Below are 21,803 nucleotides of genomic sequence, written 5' to 3'. Positions count from 1 at the left end.
ATTAGTGCTATTGCATAAGTCAGTATATCTGCCTTTTATATACTTAATGGCAAGCAATTTCAGAACCATTTGGAATGTGCGGAGATAATGAAATTATTGCGTGAGGAACAATTCACCATCCAAGCAGAGGCATGGGGTGAAATACACACACCACCAGCCCATTAGTCCAGGACATGCTGCGTGTTTGTATAATTAATATCAGTGCTCTTTGGTAAACAATTTTTGTTTATCATAGAGATCACAAATATTTTAATATTTTGAGTTACAGTACATAGAGGGGAGGTGGCCAAGTATCTTGGAACTGATTTAGGGGTGGTAAGTTTTTTAAAAATTTAAGTTCTGAGTTGAAATACTTTAAAATATTTGGTCACTTCAAATTTTTGGCTGACTTTAAATTTGAATGTAGGTACCAGAATTAATTCTGTATTAAAGAAAAAATATGCATTTAATTAAGAAAACATCATTCCACAGTGGCTGCTGTGTTGCTGCTGTAATTAGGAATAAGGAAAGACACTTTAGAAAACGAGATGGTGTCTTCACTTCAGAATCTTTCCTCTTAAATGTGCGCCTGGCTGATTTATGTCTGTCTAATAGAAAGAGTCATTTTTAAGCTGTATTTGGAAGACTATTGCTTTGTTCTAGGTAGGTTTAATAATTCTAGATTTTAGAGTTAGAAAGCAAACGCTGAGTCAGAACAAGGGCTTTCTTGTTTTTTCTCTCTCTCTGCTGATGTATCTGGTTTTTGTGTCTTAGGTATGGGTAAGTACGTGTTTCTTCCAGATAAAATGGAAAGTTTAGGATTGCTATCCTAGGCCACAAAACTGTGACTATAGCATCACACTGAATAATGTCCCTGCATCTTCTACAGTGTCCGATGGAACTTTGATTTAAAAAAGTGACAAGATGTAACATCATCCAAAAAGTTCATGTTTTTAAATAGAACGAATAGGACAGAAAGAGAAGGATTACCAATTATCCTTAAAGCTGATTTGATGACGACATGATTTTTCTTCATAAAAGATGTAGAACAAAGGAGCCATAGTGTTAATTAGTGGGATGACTGGTGAGTACAAGGGCCGAGGCTTGGTCGCCATGGTGCCCGGGGAGCATGCGTGTGCATCCCCCGCAAGGGGGCCGCAGGGCACTCCAGAACTGTTTGAAAGCTAGTCTTTGAGAGGGAGATCAGGATTTATCCTCATGCCCTCTTCTCTGGCTCCCGTGGGCCTCTTCAGACATTGTTTACACAGAGGGTCATCTTTCTGGAAAATCCATGGGACACACTGATTAATGAGTCACAGAAGCAATTAGCTTTGTAATACTGAGAGTTATTGGTGAGAGGCCATGTATTTTCCTAAGGTCCAAGAGGAATGTCAAGAATGAAATAAATTAGCTTATGCTTGTTCAGAGGAGTTCTTACTCTAGAAACCAGTCTCTTATTGATACACGTAGCGATGGAGTGGGGCAGATGAGGGGCCCGTCTTCCGCCTACCCTGAGGGCAAGATATTAAGACTTTCTGTGGACCAAAGAGTAGGGACTCATGAATCTGGGCTAACGTTATTGTCTTAATAAGCCCTTCCACTATAGTTAATTGATGAGAAATGTCACCACACTAATTTCCATTTCTTATGAGATCAGATAGCTTTAGGAACTTATTTGTTGATAGAATAAGATATAATTTTTGTAATTAAATGTTTCACTGAAAGCCGCATCTTAGGGTAGTCTTCTGTATTTTCCTTAGCCAGCTGATAATTTTGAACTCAAGGTGAATTTGTCCAGAAGCGTGTAAGACTTACATGTGGAAGAACTTTAGTCTAATTGTGTCTGAAAATTTAAAGACCCCAATATCTCTATTTAGAGTTTAAAAATACGATTTAACTTTTATTTGACAACTTTTAGCCAATGCTCTTAAAGTGTCCCTTCCATAAATTACCCTATCATTTGCCAAACACTTGCCATTTATAGATCAATGAAAGTCCAAAGAGGTTAAGTGACTTGTCAAAATAACCCAGCAAGCAGCAGAATCCGAAGAGTTGAGGCTTTTAATTTCTAGTCTTTTGCTCTAAGACAATTTGCTAATTCTCCACCGTGCTCAGCACAAGACACTTTAAATGGAGACTCCAGGTGCACTTTGTAAAAGAGACAGTTGTCTGGCTGGGATGAATATGTATTTTTTTTTTTTTGAATAGGACTTGTTATACAAGATGTCTGGTTTTGGCTAAACTGTTTATGTCACTCTTTATTTAAGAAGGAATGTAAAACTCAGCTGAAGAAAAGGTGAAAGGAACCCCTCTGTAAAGCTGATTTCTGAATGAGAGAAAAAGTGAAAGATAAAAACAAGCTTGTTTTACCTTGAGACAGTGTATCTGTTTGTTCATTTGGTCCTTAAGTTTCTTCCTCGAGAGCATCTAATATCAGTATATAATCAAACTCGCACTTAAAATTTTTGCCCGGTTTAAGAATTTGTAGGATTAGCTTATCATTTTAGGGAGATGTGTATATGAACTATTTCCTAGTCATTCATCTTTGTGAAAAGCCCTTCTCTGCTTTTAGGCTGAAGTAACAAGAAGCTAAGGGTTGCAGCTAATTGTCTAGAACACAGAAATCCAATTCTGACAGAAGCCGGGGAGTGACACTGAATTTGGCCCAGGGTGCAAAGAAGCTGGTCTCTGTTAATGACATGTTCTTGTTCATAAACAGGTGTTTGCCCCAGGGGAGCAGGCCTCGCTCCTTTGTGAAGGTTAAGTTACAGAAGCGCAATTCCCTGGAACAGGCGAACGTTTCCCTGCTTCGCAGCCCAGTGTGCCAGGGCCTTCCTCTCGGCGCTCCGGGATCCGTGAGCCTCTGCTGGCAGCACGAGAGCTGGGCTGGCAGAGGCTGCGGCAGCCTCCTTACTTGGTGTTCCTGCGTTTCCCTGGAAGGTTGCTGTCCCTGTCCTTACTGAAACTGCCCAGTGGCCGTGAAAGACAGCTTCTGGGAAGACTGTCAAGTGCTGGGGCTTTTCTCTTTTCTAACAGGAGGCTTTTAATAGCAGCAGCGGGAATGAAGTTAGGGGATCAGGAATACAGCATTGAAACAGTCACTGAAAGCCCTGGCCAGGTAGCTCAGTTGGTTGGAGCATCACCCTGATACACTAAGGTTGAGGGTTCGATCCCTGGTCAGGACACATACAAGAATGAACCAATGAATGCATGAATAAGTGGAACAGCAATTCCATGTTTCTCTCTCTTTCTTGTTCTCTCATTTCCTCTCTCTAAAATCAACAAATTAAAAAAAAAAAGTCATTGAAAAGGCCTTATTGCTGATTGTTGATGGGGAAAGAAGAAAACGTTCAAGGACATAACCAGGTCCTTTCTCCCCAGAGCGCCCCTCCCGTCGCTGTTGGCTCTTCACACCAGCCAGAATCTGGCAGTGCTGTCCTGGCAGTGTGCTTGCTGGACCATTGTTTTATTTGCTTCGTCATTTTGGAAGTTTCTTTACAGCGGTGGTTCTCAGTGTGGGAGGGGATTCGAGCCCCACCCCCAAACAGTGGGCACTGCCTGGGAACATTCCTTATTGTCCCAACTGGGGAAGAGGAGGGTGTGGTTGGCATCGCTTTGGCAGAGGGGTGCTGCTGACAGGCCGGCAAGTGAGCAGGACAGCCCCCACTCAAGCGTCACCAAAGATGTCAACAGCTCTGATGTTGAGAAACGCTGCTCTGGATAAAGAAATTAAAAGGTTTTTGAAAGAACTGGCCTGTCTCTGCAAATTCATAGCCAGCTTGTGAGAGTCCAAATGCCCCGCTCCAAGCAGGGAAGGCTCCGAGCGGTGTTTGTTTTTGTGTAGCTTTGAGCACTTCAAGTTTCTGCCACCACAGGCTGCTCCGGGCTCACCTTGTCTGCGTCCTGGCGCAGCCCCAGAACCGGTCCTTTCTCCGAGCAGCCTCGGCCCTTTGTTAGAGAGTGCTGCTGGGAAATAAGGCCTGGGGGCTGGGTGCGCTCCTTGCCACTCAGTGTTTTCAACTCCGTTGTCTACGCTCACTTTGTTCATTAGGCAGTTTCAAAACTGTAAAAATACTTCTCTCATATTTGAGCTTATGTGGAACATTCTGATTACTCAAGCAGTATTGGAATTTGAAGTGCCATTTTCTAAATAAATGAAATATCTAATAATGCGATTTGTAAAATACACGTCTTCTTTTGTAACACACAGATGGCATTTGAGGCGTCTTTCCCTCTAAGTCCGCTTTTGTTATGGAACACGTACCACAGGCAGTTTTATTTAGTTTTACTTCATAGCTCCGACGGCTGGAAGGTGTTTCATCCTGCCCCTCTACCGCCAGGGAATTTGTCCTGAAGTGCGTGGAAATCTGCACCATGGTGAAACCTTGCCGTGAGGGTTCTGTTGTGGCTGAGTGAGATTTATTTGATAGTCTTTAGTCTTTTTACTAGTCAATGCTCCCATCTATGTAGAAATTTAAGGTTTAAATTCTACTGAGATGATTTCTAAAATCTCTTGGCTTTGCCTTTAACTGCTGTGCTTATTTAGAAAAAACTGCCTTCTATACCCTGGTTGATCTGTGTAACCTGTTGAGGTCTTCTCTTTATGTGGCGTCAATGGCTTTGAAAACATTTCAGGCAAGTGAAAATAATTTTGGTTTTAAACCAAAAAAGGGCAAGATTTTTAAAAAACATTTTGTTTATTATTTTTTTTTTAAAGAAAGGGGAAGGGAGGGAGAAAGGGAGAGAAGCATCGATCAGTTTCACCCCCAACCAGCGACCACCTGGCTCGCAACCCATGCATGTGCCCTGCCCGGGAATCGAACAGGCGACCTTTTGGTTCACAGGCCAACTGTCAACCCACTGAGCCACACCAGCCAGGGCAGAATTTTTTATTACATAAATGGTTATATGTATTGAGAGAACTCTTTGAGATTTATTTAGACATAAGTTTTATAATTGATCACCCTTAAATAATACACATAAAGAAAAATATAAACAAAATAAATCGTTCAAGATATTCTTAAAACTTTAGGGCATTCAGGGTCTGTTAGGGATACCTTGTAAACCTGAGTTGTTGTCCTTCCCGCAGGCCTGGCAGCAGCAGTCTAAACCCTGTCCCTGTGGTTTATCTCACGTGGATATTTCACGTAGACATACTCATGCAATAGGTGGTATTTTGTGTCTCGCCTCTTTCACTTAGCTTCATGTGGAGCAGGTAACAATACTTCACTCCTTTTTCATGGCTGAGTAATGTTTCATTGGGTGGTGACATTAATTTGTCCATTCGTTTGTTAAAGACATTTGGGGTCTTTCCAACTTTTTGGCTGTTGTGTCTAGTGCTGATAGGGACATGCATATGTATGTACTTATTTGAATACTTGTTTTCATTTCTTTTGGGCATATTCCTAGGAGGGGGATTTGGGGTCATATGGTAATTCTGTGTTTAACTTTTTGAGGAATCATTAGATAGTTTTCCACAGCAGTGGAGTGATTTAAAAAAATTATTCTTAACTTTATGTCTGTTACCTAAATCAAAATGCCCAATTTGGAAGCATATCTCTTTAATGCTCTTTGTTTTTAAAAAATATCCTTCAGAAAAAATCTTTGGATAATTTCCATGTTCCTCTTGGGGGAGTATGTAAGACTCAGAAAAATATTCAAGGCTTATAATTTCTAATCTTGTGCTCTGAGACAATTAGCTACTTCTCCCCTGAGCTTAGCATGAGCCAATTTAAATGTTCAGATACAGAATCTGGTTTCCAGATGATTTGACCAAAAAAAGAAAAACAAACAGAAGAGTACATTAGTGTTTAATAGTCTTTTATGTATTTAAGAAGATAATATTTTGCTTCCTCTGTGCAGGGGAAAAAGAGATCAGCATTTTAAGATGTACCCATGAAACAGAATGCTAACTTCTTTTTCTTCCTTGCCATGTTGTTGGGGTTTTCATGATTTGCCTAAAACTATATTATTTTGCATCGGACTCTAATTACACTTCATAGAGCATATGTCATTACCAAGTGGATCTGGAAATAATGTATGCATTCTGTGGCATTTCTTATAGGCAACTCACAGTTTGTGTTTTCTAAGAACTTCATTGGTGTGACATTTTTATTCCCAGTGACGCAGAAGGAGAGTCAGAGATCCTGTGTTAGCTTTCTTGTATCTTAAGTGAATCCACATAACACTGGTTTACTGCAGGTGCTTGGTAACTCGTCCAGTTGAATTGCTGGTAAATGCTCCAGACAGGAGACTTCGTGGGTGCAGGAAGTGCATCTGGCTGGTTCACGGGAATCGCCAGCACCTGACACTGTCTTTTCTACATAATAAATATTAATCCAATGAATGAACAACTCTAATGTAGAATATAATTATTTTCTTTTAGTTATGTTGAGGTATTTCCTTCTGTACATACTTTGTTGAGAGTTTTTTTTATCATAAATTGATGGTGAATTTTGTCAAATGCTTTTTCTGCACATATTCAAATAATCAGGTGAATTTGACCTTTCATTTTTTTAACATGGTTTTTCATGTTGATTGAGTTTTGAATGTTGAACCATCCTTGCATTCCTAGAATAAATCCCACTCAATCATGATGTATGACCCTTATAATTTATTGTGAATTCAATTTGTTAATATTTTCTTGAGAGCTTTTGCATTATGTTCATCAGGGCCATTGGCCTGTAATTTTCTTTTTCTGTGATGTCTTTGGGTTTTGTCATCAGGGTTATGCTGACCCCATAATGTGACTTTGGAAGCATTCCCTCCTCTTCAATTTTTTGAAATAATTTGGTAAGCATTGGTGTTAATTCTTATTTAAAGGTTTAGTAGAGCTCACCTATGAAGCCTTCTGATTCTGGACTTTGGTTTTTGAGAGTTTTGTAGTTACTGATTCAATTTCATCACTTGTAATCAGCCTTTTCAGATATTCTATTTCTTCATGATTCAGTCTTAAAAGGTTGTGTGTTTCTAGTAATTCATCCATTTCTCCTAGGTTTCCTGATTCGTTGGTGTGTAATGGTTCACAGTGGTTCCTTATAACCTTTTGTATCTCTGTGGTATTGTCACTGGGGAGGACCGGGTTGGCCTGACCGGGAAGGACAGCATGCGGGTTCTTACCTTCGTGCAAGAAAGATTTCACCACATGAGTCCCGGTGATTTGAGAGCACATTTATTAAAGCTGGAGACGGTGAAACAAGGAAGGGCTTAGGATAGGAGAAGCAAGGGGAGAACCTAGGTGGGCTGTTTTGGCTCTCTAGAAATGTTGTAGGAAAGAAGGGAGCCACACTGGGCTGCATGAACTCACTGAGAAGTAAAAGTCACAGGGATAGAGGTGAGCCAAGGCCAGGCTGCTGTCTGTTCACTGGAGAGTCAGGGAAAAGGGGGTCTTGGAGACAGGTTCCGGGGGTCAGCCCAGGAGAGCTGACACTGCCCATTCCTCCCCCAGTTGCAAGCCTTGTGGGGACCCTTAGAGTTTAGGAGAGAAAAGTAAAGATGCACGCTTGAGAGGGGAGAAAGGCGTGAGCATGCCCCCGAGAGATGCTGCCACATAAATACTTTCTAATTGCTGGTGTCTTCTGAAGCAACTTCTTTCTATATCAAAGGCCATTTTAATTTTATTTCGCTCTATGGTATCTTTATGCTATTCAAACATGAAGATATGCAGTTTTTCCTTGGGGTAGGTACACTAGGGTAATTGTTAAATAATAAAAGTCAATTTAAATTTAAGACCTTGACTCTAGCCTGATTACACAAGGACATTTTATTGGGATAATACTTGGTTATTTGTTTGCCTCTCCTATTGTGAAATGCTCCCATTCTGTTAACTATATGAAATATTCCAAATTTGTAGCCAAAACCCTGGCTGTCTTTTATAGCCCAGATGTGTTTTGCATTTACAGTTGAAGTCAATCAAAGCTTTTCTTGCAATCATTTCCTTGGTTAAGGAAATATGTACAGTTTTTTTGGCAAGGAATATAATGTCATTGTAGGAAGTGAAGTCATATAGTTCCCCTTGGGGCTTGGCACTGAAAGATGACTCACAGTAAATGTAACTCTTCAGTCGCTGCAGTGATTAGATGCGGAAGTATTCTCCTGTGGGCGGCTACACTTACCTGAAGACACCGAGGGTCGAAGTAAAAATAATCACAGTACGGTGACTTAGAAAATTGCAGTGGTCCAATTTGAGACTGTGAAAGTTTGAAGAATCGTTCGCATCATTTCTGGCAGTGACGAAAAAGTGACGATGAGCTCCCTGTGCCTTTAACTAAACTTTAAGAGAAAAATCCATGCTCAGACCCACACGTATGGTTAGACGTTGAACGACTCCGAGTGGGTTCTGTAGATCCCGCTGCACACGGCGGCAGCCGGCGTGGGGCACAAGCCAGAAGGAGGTTACCGGGACGGGGGAGAGGCGTGGCTGGGAGGGCCCAGTGCTACTGCTCTGCTGGATGTGCTTCAAGAAACATCCATGAAGCCCAGGTTCTGTCTGCTTTTAAAAAATATTCTAAAAAATTTATTAGGGAACATTTAAAGACAGCCCGAGTGAGCAGATCCAGTACAAAGTCATTCTGCATGTTATAGCTTTTTAGGGTTTGGAACTACAGGGACAAGCCAGGGGAGAACACGTGACAGACAGGTGTGTGCCGGTGTGTGACAAGCAGACGGGAGGCCTGGGGAGCTGGAGGGCCTGCGTGAGGAGTGATGGGTTTGTAGTCTGCGGGCAGGTGCCAAGATTTCTCAAAGGGAGCGGTTGTGTCCAGGTCGCCCGCGTATTGGGTTGTTGCTGGCCAGAGGATTTAGGCTATGAACAGCCAATCAATTAATTGACAAAACTAAACCAAGCTGGTTGCTGGGAGTCATGGAGACCAAAACACAGATGTCTAAAGTTTTAGATCTTCCCTTCGCAGCCAATTGTGCTGGCATCGTACATCCAAAGTGAAACAGCACAGGGAGTTTCTGTGTTAACTTTCCGACGTGGGGATGCCTGTGTGTTGCTCTGTATATTCAGTTTCAGTTAGGGACCTTGTGAAAGCGAGGGTAAGTTGTATCGTTTGGAGCAGTGAGCGTAATAGGTTCCGAAGTACTTCCCTGTTACACTGTCCCTTCTGGTTCTAAAAATTCTGTGTTCAAGACTGTGAGTTTACACAGTAACTCCAGCAGCCATGACGCACTCTTACCACGACCTTCAGTCTTTCAGTTTTGTTAGAAATAAAGTTAAACCTTCGTCAAACTAAGCACTAGAATGTAAGCTCCCCAAGGGGAGAGGCCGCGTCTCCTCCACCTCTGGGTCTCCACCTCCCAGGCTGTGGCAGGACCTCAGCAATACTTCCCGCCAAACCCAACTGTGCTGTTACTTTGCTCTTCCATAAAAATATAGTATTGCAATAATTATTTTTCCCAGAATTTCATATTTATTTTTAATATTTGCTTTCTAGATTTTTGTAAACAGTACCAGCATCCTTTTTCTCAAGTAAATTATCTGATACAGGTCATTCAACTGTTTCTGTAGGGAAAAATTAGAACCTAGGGTTTTGTTTTGTTTTTAATCATGTGCAGATCTTCTGAAATCTTGTCATTTTCTGTCGATATTCAGGTCTCTCCCTAATATCCTCGTGTAAATCCCGCCTCTCCTCCTTTGCTCTTGTATTTGTCTCTCAGCTGGGAATCATCTCCAGTTGTCCATGAAGATAGCATGAGGTTCTCCTCTACTGACCTGTGTGATGAATACCCTCTTTTCAAAGTGGTACTGGACTTCCAACTCGGCATAACGGGCCTTGGGAGACGTGAAGCCAAGGGAGGCAGAAAAGAGGGGTGAGTGTGTACTCACCCTGGGCCGTAATAAGATTCCGCCCCCGAAGAATTTAAAATCTACAGTGGAATAGAAATCTCACACAAGCTCACAGGCAACACATGAAGAATCCAGGAGAATTCTTGGACGTGCTGCGCTCTTGTGGCAAACTGGGCAGCAAAGTGCACATGCCGTAGGAAGCCAGCCAGGGTGGGGGGCCTGGGGTGAGGGGTGGGAGCTGTGAGCAGGCTTTCTGAGAGCGGATGGACAGGGGGAAGCTGAGAGATACACGGTGATGAGCCTTAGAAGATTCTGTAATGTCGTGCCACATCTTGGTATAGGTTCTTCTGTGTATGACTCATTAGTCATTTTCTGTGTGACATCTTCACATGTGGAATCATCTACAATTTTTAGCTGGTGTCACTAAAAAGTGTCTTTTTCTTTAGAACTAAATGCAGGCCACTTTTTGTTGTTTAGGTGGCTAATTCTTTAACTGACTTTCCCAAGTTGTTTCTCCTTTTCATCCTCTTTTCACTGGGTTTGCGAGCGGACGATTCTTGTGGAACAAGGGGAGGAAGATGTGCGCGATGGTCCCCCTTTGTTCTGCAGTTGGTGCCGTCCACTTGTACAGAGAGGCTGGTGGGGAAGAAGTTCTCAAAGACTTGGCCACAGTGGGGCTGTGGAGTCGATTTTGGATTTATCAGCAGTGTTTGTTGTTAGTGTAAAAGACGGCGCCCTGGCTGTGTATAGAATCAGAATCATTGGGCCGGGAACTCCTGGAGAGTCACGTCTGGGACTTGGGTCCTAGGTCGTCTACCTGGCCCCATATTAGGTGCTCATTCCCTGCTGTGGCATAGCTGTATGACTAGAGCTACAAGGGAGCTGGGAGATGCGGAAGCCAATGTCTAGGAAATTTAAGGGCATCTCATTAGTGACTGGAGCAGGACTGGTCCCAGGGCTCCTCACCTTCCGTCCACTGGGCTTTGCCCAGTAGCCTGTGGCCAGAGGCCTCGGCAGAGCTTACGGGGTGGGGCCTGAGAGCCAAGCTGGGATGGTGCCCAGGGACAGGAAATCGAGGCAGCTGGGGTGAGAGGGGTTTCTTGCCAAATTTGCAAATGCTAGTTGTCAGCAAACCAGAGCTACAGAACCATTTTAGAAATCTCCAGGGAAAGTGGAATTTTCAAATCCTTTGCACTGCCACCAGGTCGGTGAAGTTGGTTTTAGGGGCAGCCGGGGCTCTGCACAGACTGTAGGGGTGACTCAGGAGGAGCACTAGCGTCGGGCTGGAGGGCCTCTGACCACAGCCCCTGCAGTCACCCACTCCCAAGGGTCGTTTTCCTCGTTTCTCAGGATGAAGCCCCACTTTCTCTCTAAGGCCTGTTGACTCACAGAGCGACTTCTAGAGAGACACTTATCCATCTGATCTCTCTGGGCTCTGGCTGAGAATTAATGAAGTGAGCGAGGAGGGGTGGGAGGGATTGCCCAGTGATGAGTGATGTCTTGTCCAGAGGAGTGATCCTTTCATTTCTTCAGAGGCAGCGGGCACATGTAAAGCACTGTGCGGAGGTCCAGGTGAGTTTGCTGAGTTTTGAGAGAAGAGAGAGAGGTGAGGAGCAGATGACAATCTTGGATGAAGGCCTAGACCTTGATCATGAGGGATTTTATTTACTTTTTGATACTGAGGGTAGATAACAGCAAAGCAAGATTTCACAAGGAAGGTCCTTTTCCAGAAAAAAAAAAATGTAGCACTGATTTTTGCAATACCTTAGAAAATATCTCTCAGAGAAGATTCTGGATCTAATGCCAGTAAACAGGCCAAACGTAGCAAGTAGGCTTGAAGCTGGGTGACCCCACAGACCTGAGAAGATGAAGGCATGCTGTTGACTAGCGCCGGGCTGGCTAGTGGTTAGGGACGGACCTTCCCCAGCCAGTCAGGTGTTAGTTAACCGGGTTCAACTGCAGGATACATGGACAGGCAGAGTTCATAGTTGAAGTCAATGGCATGGTCAATTGTGTGAGCTCTCTGGGTCAGATGGCTTCTTCCCCAGCCCAGGTCCTGCCACGCAGTAGCCACCCTTACTTTTCTCTTCTGGTGAACATGTAAACTTGCTTGCTTGGGGGTCTCACCACATGAGGAACATTGTCAACAGTGTCAGGGACCATAACCACATAGCAAATGTCTTTTCCACGTGGTCTAACATGTAATGCAATGATTTCATCCCACGTCCCTCCTTCACGGTCCCTTGGTTGGGCGTTCATCTGGTGCCTGGTGCCTCTCTCTAATCCCGGGCTCTGATTTGGCCTGTGGACCCTGCATGGCCCTGCTGAGCTCTAGCTCTGGGGTGGGCTCTTCTTTATACTTGGGGAGGCTTTTTCAGTCATGACATTGGGGCCATCCTTATCAGTCTTTTTAATTTTTTAAAAAGATTTTATTTATTTATTTTGAGAGAGGGGGGAAGGGCAGGAGAAGGGGAGGGAGAGACACATTGGTGTGTGAGAGAAACATCAATTGGTTCCCTCTCCCATCTGGGGAGTTGGTCCACAATCCAGGCCTGTGTCCTGACTGGGAAGCAAACCGGTGACCTTTCAGTTTGCGGGACGATGCCCAGCTCACTGAGCCACACTGGTCAGGGCCATCCTTGTCAGTCTCGATAGATGATGCCTTCCCTTAGAAGGTGCACATTGAGAAATTAATGAGGATTATCTCTGAGTGCAGTGATCTTTTAAGAAGAAAAGGGTGTTGCAAACCAAAAAAGTTGCCTGCAGACTAATGTGTTTTAAATAATCACATTTATATTAATTTGTGATAGAAGCTTTACAGTCTCCTGCACGTGCCATTTTAAAAAACTAGTTTTCCAAAGAGTAGCTTCTAAAGTCTTTGTATTTGTGTGCTAAATTAGTTTCCATAATTTTTCTCACTCATGGCATTGATTCTCGTTAGAATATCTGTTTCTCCTCTGTGTTTTCATATGTTCTGCAAACTTCTACACTGTGATTCCTTGTCTTACATTCTCTGTGTGTACTTACCATTTTCTGTATCAGCTGGAAAGCTGCTCGAAGGCAGGGGATCCTGTCTTATTTGTTTTTGTGTCTCTAGAAAGTAGCACAGTGCCAGCTGCATTATACAGGGTCCGGCACAAATAACTCCCCCTTTTTAAATTACAAACTCTTTTCTTACAAAATCATAAGCATGTAATTATGTAACATAACAATATCAGACTGAAGCACACCCTATGACATTTTAGGTGAAATGTTCAAATTAAAACTATAAATTATTACATTCATATTATTAACCTACCAACCACACTCAAGCAGGTGCTACTTCTGCCAGACCCTGGATATTATGTAAATATGTGCGGGGCTAGTCTAGATTGTGTGGAAAATGAGGTTCTTTACACCTTGAAGATTTTAGGTATTCATTTGGGTTTGGTGAATCACAAATCTGAGTCGATTAGAATCCAAGTGGTGGTCTCTTCAGCTGCTATTGATTTCTTGGAGAAAATGATTTTCAGTAGAAAGGCCTGGGCCGTGTGCTCCCTGTGGTAATTAAGCCTCTGATTATGTTTCTGCAGTCATTGCCTATTAGTTCAAACTGCTCTGGTTGTGGTGGGGAAGGGAACAGTGACTCTTCACTATTGTTGGGGGAAATTTTAAATTTATTTCAAACCAGAATTATTTTTACTTTAGAATTTGTATAGATTATGAATTCGAACATTCATACATTAAAACATAGACTTAAGGTAATTAAAACTCCTGTGGTTATTTGGATTCAGCCTTTTTTGGGGGGAGGGGGAGGGGGCTTGTTATCCAGTCTTTTTGCCTCTGAATTTTAATGTCTTCTTATTATTCATGTAATACAGCCCCAGTGTGGAAAAAATTAACATATAAAAATCAGATTCTTTCCATCTCTCACTTCCCCTGCCTGTGGAGTATTGGTCTAGCCCTTGGCCTACCTCCTTGCCTCTTGGTTACAAGATGGCTGCTGAAGCTCCAGCTGTCCCATCAAGACAATATGCTATCTGGAATAAAAATGAGAACCCCTCCCTTCTATCTCTCTCCCTTAGACATACAGGATGCTTTCCTAATGGTCTGCTTTCTTGCTCAGCAATATTCCTCTCATCCTATTGATCACAATGATCTTATGCCTTCTTGAGCAGCCCATTCCTAAACCAGTAACTGGCAAGAATAATGAAATTACCATGACTGGCTTCAGGGCTTGGCCAAGTCTTTTGTAAAGGGCTAGATAGTAGATATTTTAGACTTTGCAGTCCATCTTTTCTCTGTCTCAACTATTCGACTCTGCTGTTGTAGCAACGATAGACAAGTGTAAATGGTGGCCGTGTTTGAATAAAACTTACTTCCTAGAAACAAATGGCAGGCCTGTGGGCCATACATGGCCAACCCCAGGGCCTCCGGCCAGTAACTCTGAAACAGTGGCATGTGTCAGAACCAATGAGGAGCTTGTTAAAATGCGAGGTGCCAGGCAAGGGGTTCTGATTCAGCAGATTTGGGGTAGAGCCAGAGAATTCACATTTCTAACAAGCCCTACTTGATACTGGGTTCAAGATCAAGTTGATGCTGGTTCAGGAACTTTCAGAACTTTCAGAACTTTCAGAACCATTGGCTTAGCCCATGGTTTCTGGATACTCTTCAGTGTGTGTGTGTGTGTGTGTGTGTGTGTGTGTGTGTGTGTGTGTGCGCGCGCGCGCGCGTGCCCCCTCGCATGGGGCAGGGGGTGGGTGGGCTGTCCTGTGCATTGTAGGATGTTTAGCAGCATCCTTGGCCTTTGCTAACTGCATGGCAGCAACCTCTGGGCCCTTCCTCGGTCTGATGAGCAGAGAGGCCTCAGACGTTGCCCAAGAAAATGTGCCCGGGGGGCAAAATCTCAGATTCTCCCTCCTGCACAGACTCAGACTATTCAGCTCTGTCCCCTGGGTCTGCGAGCAGGTTTACATTTCCCTGTACCAGTCGGGGGGGAGTGTCCTGTGCTGGGAGGAAAGAAGGGACCAAAGGCCTTCTTCTCTAGGCCACCAGCAGTGTACCGCTGTCACGTTGTAACCCTGAGGAAAAAAGGCCTCACTGGCCAAAATAGTCCAGAAAATGGAACAAGAATACCCATTTTCTAAGATTTTCTTGAGCATGTAATCTAATTGAGTAATTGAAGGAACTTAACAGACAGTCTGGCCATACATACAGATGTGAACAAATCATAAGCAAAACATTCTGTTAAGTAAAGCCTTAGTTGAAGGTGACGTCTGTACTTGGTTCTTATAGGATGTTTTTTTATGCAGAGTCATAAAAGAGTTAAAGTTAGGTTAATAAAATTTTGTTGGCCTTGCAAAAAGAGCATGAACAGCCATTAATTTGTTTTCTCTTTAATATAGTTAAAATGTGAAAAAGCTGTTTTTGATGAATTAATGGGCCTTTTGCTTAGGAAGTCTTTACTCTTGGAGCCTACTCGAACTTGAACTTTGACTGTGTATGGAGGTAACAGTGGAGACCCGTGTGTGGGCTGAGCCATGCCTCACCCTTCCCTCGCTCTGCTGTGTGTCACAGAGGGTACAGGCCGCGTCCCTCAGGATCCCTGTCCGCGGGGCAGCCCTGGGAGCAGGCCAGAGGGTGCAGGATGTTGGTGTCCATGTTCCTCCCCCTCCTCAGCTGCTTTGGGCGGCTTCTCATTAGGGGCTCCAGCTCCCTCTGGAGAAGCCCCCCATTGTTCTGTGGTGGGATGCTGAGTTCCTGGGCTCCAATCCCCCTGTCTCTTTTCATTCTATTCTTCAGGCCTGGGAGCTGGCAGGAGCTTCCTGTTGTTGCTCACTTCTAGGTCACCTCAGCACCCACCCCGCCTGGCTTCCCAGCTCCTCCAGGCCCCCAAGGCCCCACCTCACAGCCCCTGACTGGTAAATGCGCCAAGCGGTTTCCGTTTTCTTGGTTCAACTCATGCTGCTACAAAACCCAACCCCACCGTCTGGTCATATAAACCGAAACAAGTTATATCTCATCATGAGATGTGGTTAGTTCCCAAATGAAGTACAACTAGAGTGTCTATTGGAATTGTCAATGATAACCCATGTACTAATGTATAGTAGTAGTGGCTGTTAGTTTTAGATTCTCATAAACAGAAAAGGAGATTAAAAATTGGTAAATTATTTTCTACGAGGACCCATTATAATCTAGAGACAAAGAGCACTAGTTTTGACAATGAACTTCCCAGGTTCAATTGGACCCTTCCACTTACTAGCATTGTGGCTTTAAGCAAGTGATCTGACTTCTCAGCACCTCAGTTTTCTCATCCGTAATTGGAATTAATAACGGTGCATATTCGGTCTCAAAGGGACTCTTAGGAGGATTAAGTGAGTAATGTACCGAAAACACTTTCAGAAGTGTTTGGCATATAATGAACACCCAAAAAACATCAGCCCTCATCATCACTGTGTTAAATCGTCCCAGCCAGAACCGACTGAATCAGCCTGCCAATGTGGAGGAGAACTCTAGGGCCTAAAAATAAGTGCATGGAATAAGGATGGAAATGTGTGCCAAAGGGAGAAACATCCCTTGAATGCAGGCTTCCTGAAACCTTCTTGTTCTTACTGTTTACTGTGACGGACTGCTTTCAAACATGCATAAATTAACACATGCCCTAACGCCTTACTATCTCATAATAGAGGTCATCACTTTCAAAAAAGCTTTCCCGAACACCAGGTCCTCAGTTTTAAGAAGAGTAAGACAGTTTCCCCTGATGGCGTGGGTTTAACTGGTCAGTGGCAGGGAGTGACCCAGCCTGCCAGTTCTGTTGGCCACAGTGTCCTGGAGCCACGAAGCGTGTGCCTGAGCAAGTACAGCATTGGCTCGCTCTGTGGCTGTGGGCATTTTAATCGTGGCCTGGAAGCAGTGGGCTTCTCGAAAGGCCTTAGCTAATCCACGCAAATCTGTGCGTTGACCGGGAGCTGTGCGAACACCGCGGGAATAGAGGGAACAGATGTCGGGAATGGACGGGGCGCACCAGGAGAAACTTGCACAGGATGCATTGTGCGGTGTTTTTGTTTGTTTGTTTGTTTTCAGGAAGAAGAGAGAAGTCTTCTGAGAGATAAAAAAAAGTCAGGAAATAGGAAACATGACTTGTTAATCATTAAAAAGGTTGTTAAAAAACAGAAGGTCTTCTGTTTAACATTTTGACTTTCCTGTGGGTCATGCTGCTATTCATTCCTTCATTAGTCCTAAATTTCTTATAAGCGATCCAGGACGTTGGAAACACTTCATCGAGATGTGGAAATTTGTTTTGTCACTTGTATTCTGCTGAGTTCCTAAAAATAGTTTGGGTTGCCTGTTAGATTTCTCAGGTAACTTGCCAGAAAGCAAAACCGAAGCAACAACAGAGGAGGAAAAGCAACATTTATTTCATTCATTTAAGATTGAACTTATTATTTATGCATTTTAACATTAATTACTGATGTGTAAATTGGAAGACAGATTATTATTGGGGTTTGTTTTTTTCATTTCTTGGGTGAAAGTCATCCCACAAGAGCTGGAGCTGGATGGTGATAGGGCGTGACGTTAAGGATGACGTAAGACCCAGTCTGCCTTGAAATACCGGGCTGGAATGCTTGCAGTTTTTATCATGAGAGTTGTGTGTTTCATTGAATACTTGTCCTGCAAAGTCCGGGGAACATGGCTCCTGGGAAATGTATCACAGAAACCCCCCATGAATACATTTGCCCACACGAGGTCCAGTGGACTGGCCTGGTCCCTAACCAGGTAGTTAGCTATGCCATCTGTCAGGGTGAAGATTGGTGACGTTGATACGCTGGGGGAACTGGGTCGGTGAGGCCTGGTGAGATGGGATGGCAGAGGGGGACCCTCAAAGAGAGCTTTGTGACGGTGAGAGCACTTGAAGGGAAGGAAGTCGTATGTCTCTGGCTTCAAGGCAGCAGGTGGGTTTTCTTGAGTCTGCTGTAAATTCAGATCCGTGAAATAATAATGGACGCAGGCCATTAGATGTGGTGGAGGCGGTGAGAGGGGTACTAACATTGTGCTCGTGAACCCTTTTTGAGGTCAGGGACTCCGGTGGGACTCTGAGGGCTCTGGGTTCTTTTCTCCAGAAAAATACATAAAACACCGAAAATGTTGCCTTCAGTCGCTGGGGATTTACTGACCCTTGAAGTCCATTCTTGGGTCCAGGTTACAAAGCACTAGGCTGAAGGAAAAGTAGGGTTTTTTGGAACACGCCAGTTTTTATAATCGTATTATTCCTTTGGGAAGCCCCTGGGAGCATTTGTAGCTTTCTGATTTGGGGGTTGGCATGGTAACTCTTCAATTTCTTAGAGAACGCCCGTAGAATTCTGTTATACAGAATATTGTAGCCGATGCAAGGTGCAACAGAGTTAAAGCTATTGAACTGAAATAGTAAGAGTTTCCAATATTCATCATGGGAAATACAAAAAATACATTAAATGCAATTTTATTTCACAATAAAATGTGTTCTCGTTGGAAGCTTTGACTTAGTTAAATCAGGAAGATTTGTTAGTGAATAGAGATGATTCTGCATTGTCTGTTTGATTTTTTAATTCTGCATACATCATATCATGATTCATTAGAGCTGCGCATTTTGCTTTTATGACTGCGTGTAAATCTTGATTTAGACAATCTTGACATGTCTGTAAACCAGTCAGCATAGATTCTTCCTCCAGGCAGGCAGGCAGGAGAAGCAGGAAGTGCAAGTACAGAAGATGATATTTTAGAATTAAATCACATGGTGTGATATCTATCATATAATGTTGCACAAAACACACAAAGCATCTATATTTTTCAGACTGTAAGATGCACCTCCCCAAATTTGGGAGGAAAATGGGGGTGCATCTTAAAGTCCAAATGTAGCTTACATTTACATTGGTGAAATATTATGTTATTTATGTTATTAAATATTTTACCACATTTTTTGCTTCAAAATTTTTTTCCCTATTTTCCTCCTCTAAAACCTAGGTACAACTTATGCTGCAGAAAATTCCCATTCCTGTAAATTTGTACGCACATCTGTTTATACCTAGCTACGTCTCAGAAAGAATCACCTGAGAAGGTGTTTCCTGAAATGGTAATAACGCCTCTCTCTAGGAAGTGTGATCAGGGCGATCACTTCTCTCCACTTGCGACGTAGCTGAAGCGTGCTTCCGCGACCCAGCAGTGGTCTGAGCCGAATGGCGATGGTCAGAGAGAGAGAAAGGAACGACTACGGGAACAACTTTTTGGGGCACAGTGAAAGTCCTTGCGGGGCTCCTTAACGAAGGGGTAACGGAGGAATTGTGAGTTAAATATGACGTCGAGGTTTGGGGCCCCCTGGCGTTGCAAACAACACATTCGGGAGGGGCGTGCTCCCCTTAGGCTGGGACGCTTCTCCTGAAGTGACTGAAGAAAGCCGCAGCTGGAGCTTGGCTCGGGTGAAGCAGGGATGGGAGTAAGCAGAGGCTGGTACTAAACTGTGATCTTTTTCTATCACAGAATTCAACATTCTTGAAAGAAAACAAATGTCTTCTCAGCTCTCATATGTTCTTGAAGAGGTCGGACAGTGCGATTGGTCCTCATTTAGAGACTGAGAAAGTGAGAGTTAGGGACACGGGGAAACTTCCAGTTACCTTCAGCGCTCACCTTGCGGCAAAGGGAGGGTCTGTTGGGTGGGTCACGGCCACACTGCCTGGAATGGGGGAGACGGTTTGTCCCTGAGGCTTGCGCACCCCACGGTGATTGGTCCTTTGGTTGAAACACGCTCTCCTTTTTTAATCCAGATAAACAAGGGTTCTGTGGCCAAAAGCCACGGTGGCCTATTTTTTAAGTATAACTAATGACATAGATGAGATTCCATGAAGAATGGCTCAAAATAGAAAATCCAATTGTATAATTGAGACAAAAAGGGATATCCTGGAAATAATGTTATGTTTAGTAGTAAGTCTTAGAGCTTCTAATTACATTGGTCTTCTCCCTCCCCTAATTACTAATTTTAGAAAATGTTTCTTTCAATTTAGGAGTTAGTCAGCCTTAAATTTGTCCGCCGAAACTATGTTAGAAACCACATATTTCTAGTTCAGTTGAAATTATATGCTATTAAACCTGAATCTTTCCAGGTTCCATAGACTTTGGTGGAAACGTTGGGATTTAAAGTATTAGTGCCTCAGTGGCTTCAGAGGTTGAGATCCTCCTGTTTGGGCCCTTTCAGCTTCTGGGCGGTTCTGGAACGGCAGTGGGATTTATGTATTTCCTTGGGATAAAGGTGTGTTATTCACCCCCATTTTAAGGGGGAATTAGTAAACCAAATTCTGTCTCCATTTTGTTTAGATCTTTTTCTGGAGGTTTCTCCTATTTCAACTTGAGACATATTTCTTTGTCTCCTCAGTTTGGCTGTTTCTGTGTTTTTTTCTGTATATTAGGTTAGATTCGCTACCTCTTGCAGTCTTGGCAGAATGGCCTTATGTAGGAGGAGTCCTGTGGGGCCAGTGGTGCAGTTTCCCTGGTCACCTGAGCCAGGTGTTCTGGAGGTGTCCCTTGTGTGGGGTGTGTATGCCCTCCTGTTGTAGTTGAGTCTTGATGGCTGTTGGCACATCTACGGGTGGCACATCTGTGAGGACCGGCCATGACTATAGTGGAAGAGCTGTGGTAAGGGGCTGGCCCCACAGGGCGGGATTCACTTTGGCAGGGCTCTGGTGCCTGCCTAGTCTGCCCTTTGGGTGTATCGTTTGCAGAGCTGGTTGCTGGTGTTCTTGTGTGGTCTGAAGCTGGCCACTGGGTGTGTTGGTTCTGGGGCCATTTAGGAGAGGCTCCGGTGCAGGCCAGGGTCAGCCACTGCCTGTGCCCAGCAGGGGCCACCTGGTGGGAGCTACAGAGTGACCTGTGGTTGGGAGCTGCCTGTGCTGGGCTTGAGGTGCCTGGGAGAGGCTAGGTTGCTAACCAAGGTTGGCTGCCATCAATGAGGGCTGGGGGCCGCTTAGCAAGAGGTATAGGGCACGCCATGCCAGCCACTGGTTGTTTGGGGATTGTGGACTTTTGAGAGATTTTAGGAAAGTCCACACTGAGTCTGTGAAGGCTGCTTGTGTGGAAAAGCTGCTGGAGGATGTTTGGGGCTCCAGGCATATGGAGTGGGGTCTCAGGGAGTCACCGGGGTGGGGCAAACGGTTTGAGCCAAGTTCACGGAGAGGTCAGCTTTGGCATAAGACTGCACCTGCTGGCTGAGTGAGGGAAGGGACTCAGCAGAGTAGGGGTGCCCGCCAGCACTTCTGCCTGTGATGCCGGCTAGGTGGCGGCAGGCTCGGCAGAGGAACAAATGACGTCTGCCAGCAGTGCCCTCCCCTCCTACCAGTCTCGATGGGGCTTCGGTATTCCTTAGCTACAGCACTCCTGTTCACTAGTCTTCGGGTGGTTCTCAGCTGTTCTGTCAGTCAGGTGTAATTTTGACACGGTCGCAGGAGGCGGTGCGCAAAGCGTTTCTCTACGCTGCCACCCTGACAGGAAGCCTCTCTAGATTCTGGATAGAAATCAAGAAAAGGGGCAGTTTTACATTTTAGTGTCATAGCTGAGTAAGTCATGGATTCTAAATGAAGAATAAACATCTTTAGTTTCTTCTGGGAAATAGCATAAACACAGACTGAAATGCTTGATCCCTGGTAGCCTGTCTTGAAATAATTTGGCTCTTGACCTTGAGCAGAAAGTCCCTACACTCTAGAGAGAGCTATTACCCTCTCTCTTCACCTGGCCCAAGATGGCAAGACTGGGCACCCTTCTCAGGCTTTGGAATGACCAAGCTCAAAGCTTCAGTATATCCTTCCTTATTTGAATTTTTCAAAACTCTTTATAACTTTTGCTTTTTTTTATGTGGCTCTCTTTAGTGGTTTATGAAAATACGGTGTCAGTGGCCTGTGAAGACCCAGAGTCTTACCTCGGGACTTCCACCGGCGTGTATACTTCACCTGGAATCCACTTCAGCTTTCTTCCACAGAACTAAATTAGGGTCTCTACTCTCCAATGAGTCCTCCCTAACAACTTCAGTCTTCAT

The 21,803-nt window shown here is 44.1% G+C and overlaps 1 protein-coding gene across 2 annotated transcripts in view; it reads left to right on the top strand.

Annotated features, from left to right (window-relative positions):
* Positions 1-21,803, top strand: part of BBS9 (Bardet-Biedl syndrome 9) — a 371,651-nt gene that overhangs the window by 233,372 nt on the left and 116,476 nt on the right. The window lies entirely within an intron of this gene.

The sequence above is a fragment of the Desmodus rotundus genome, chromosome 6 (genome assembly GCF_022682495.2).
Source record: "Desmodus rotundus isolate HL8 chromosome 6, HLdesRot8A.1, whole genome shotgun sequence".
Taxonomy (NCBI): Eukaryota; Metazoa; Chordata; class Mammalia; order Chiroptera; family Phyllostomidae; genus Desmodus; species Desmodus rotundus.
The sequence above is the reverse complement of the archived record's forward strand: the minus strand, read 5'-3'. Positions and strand labels throughout refer to the sequence as shown.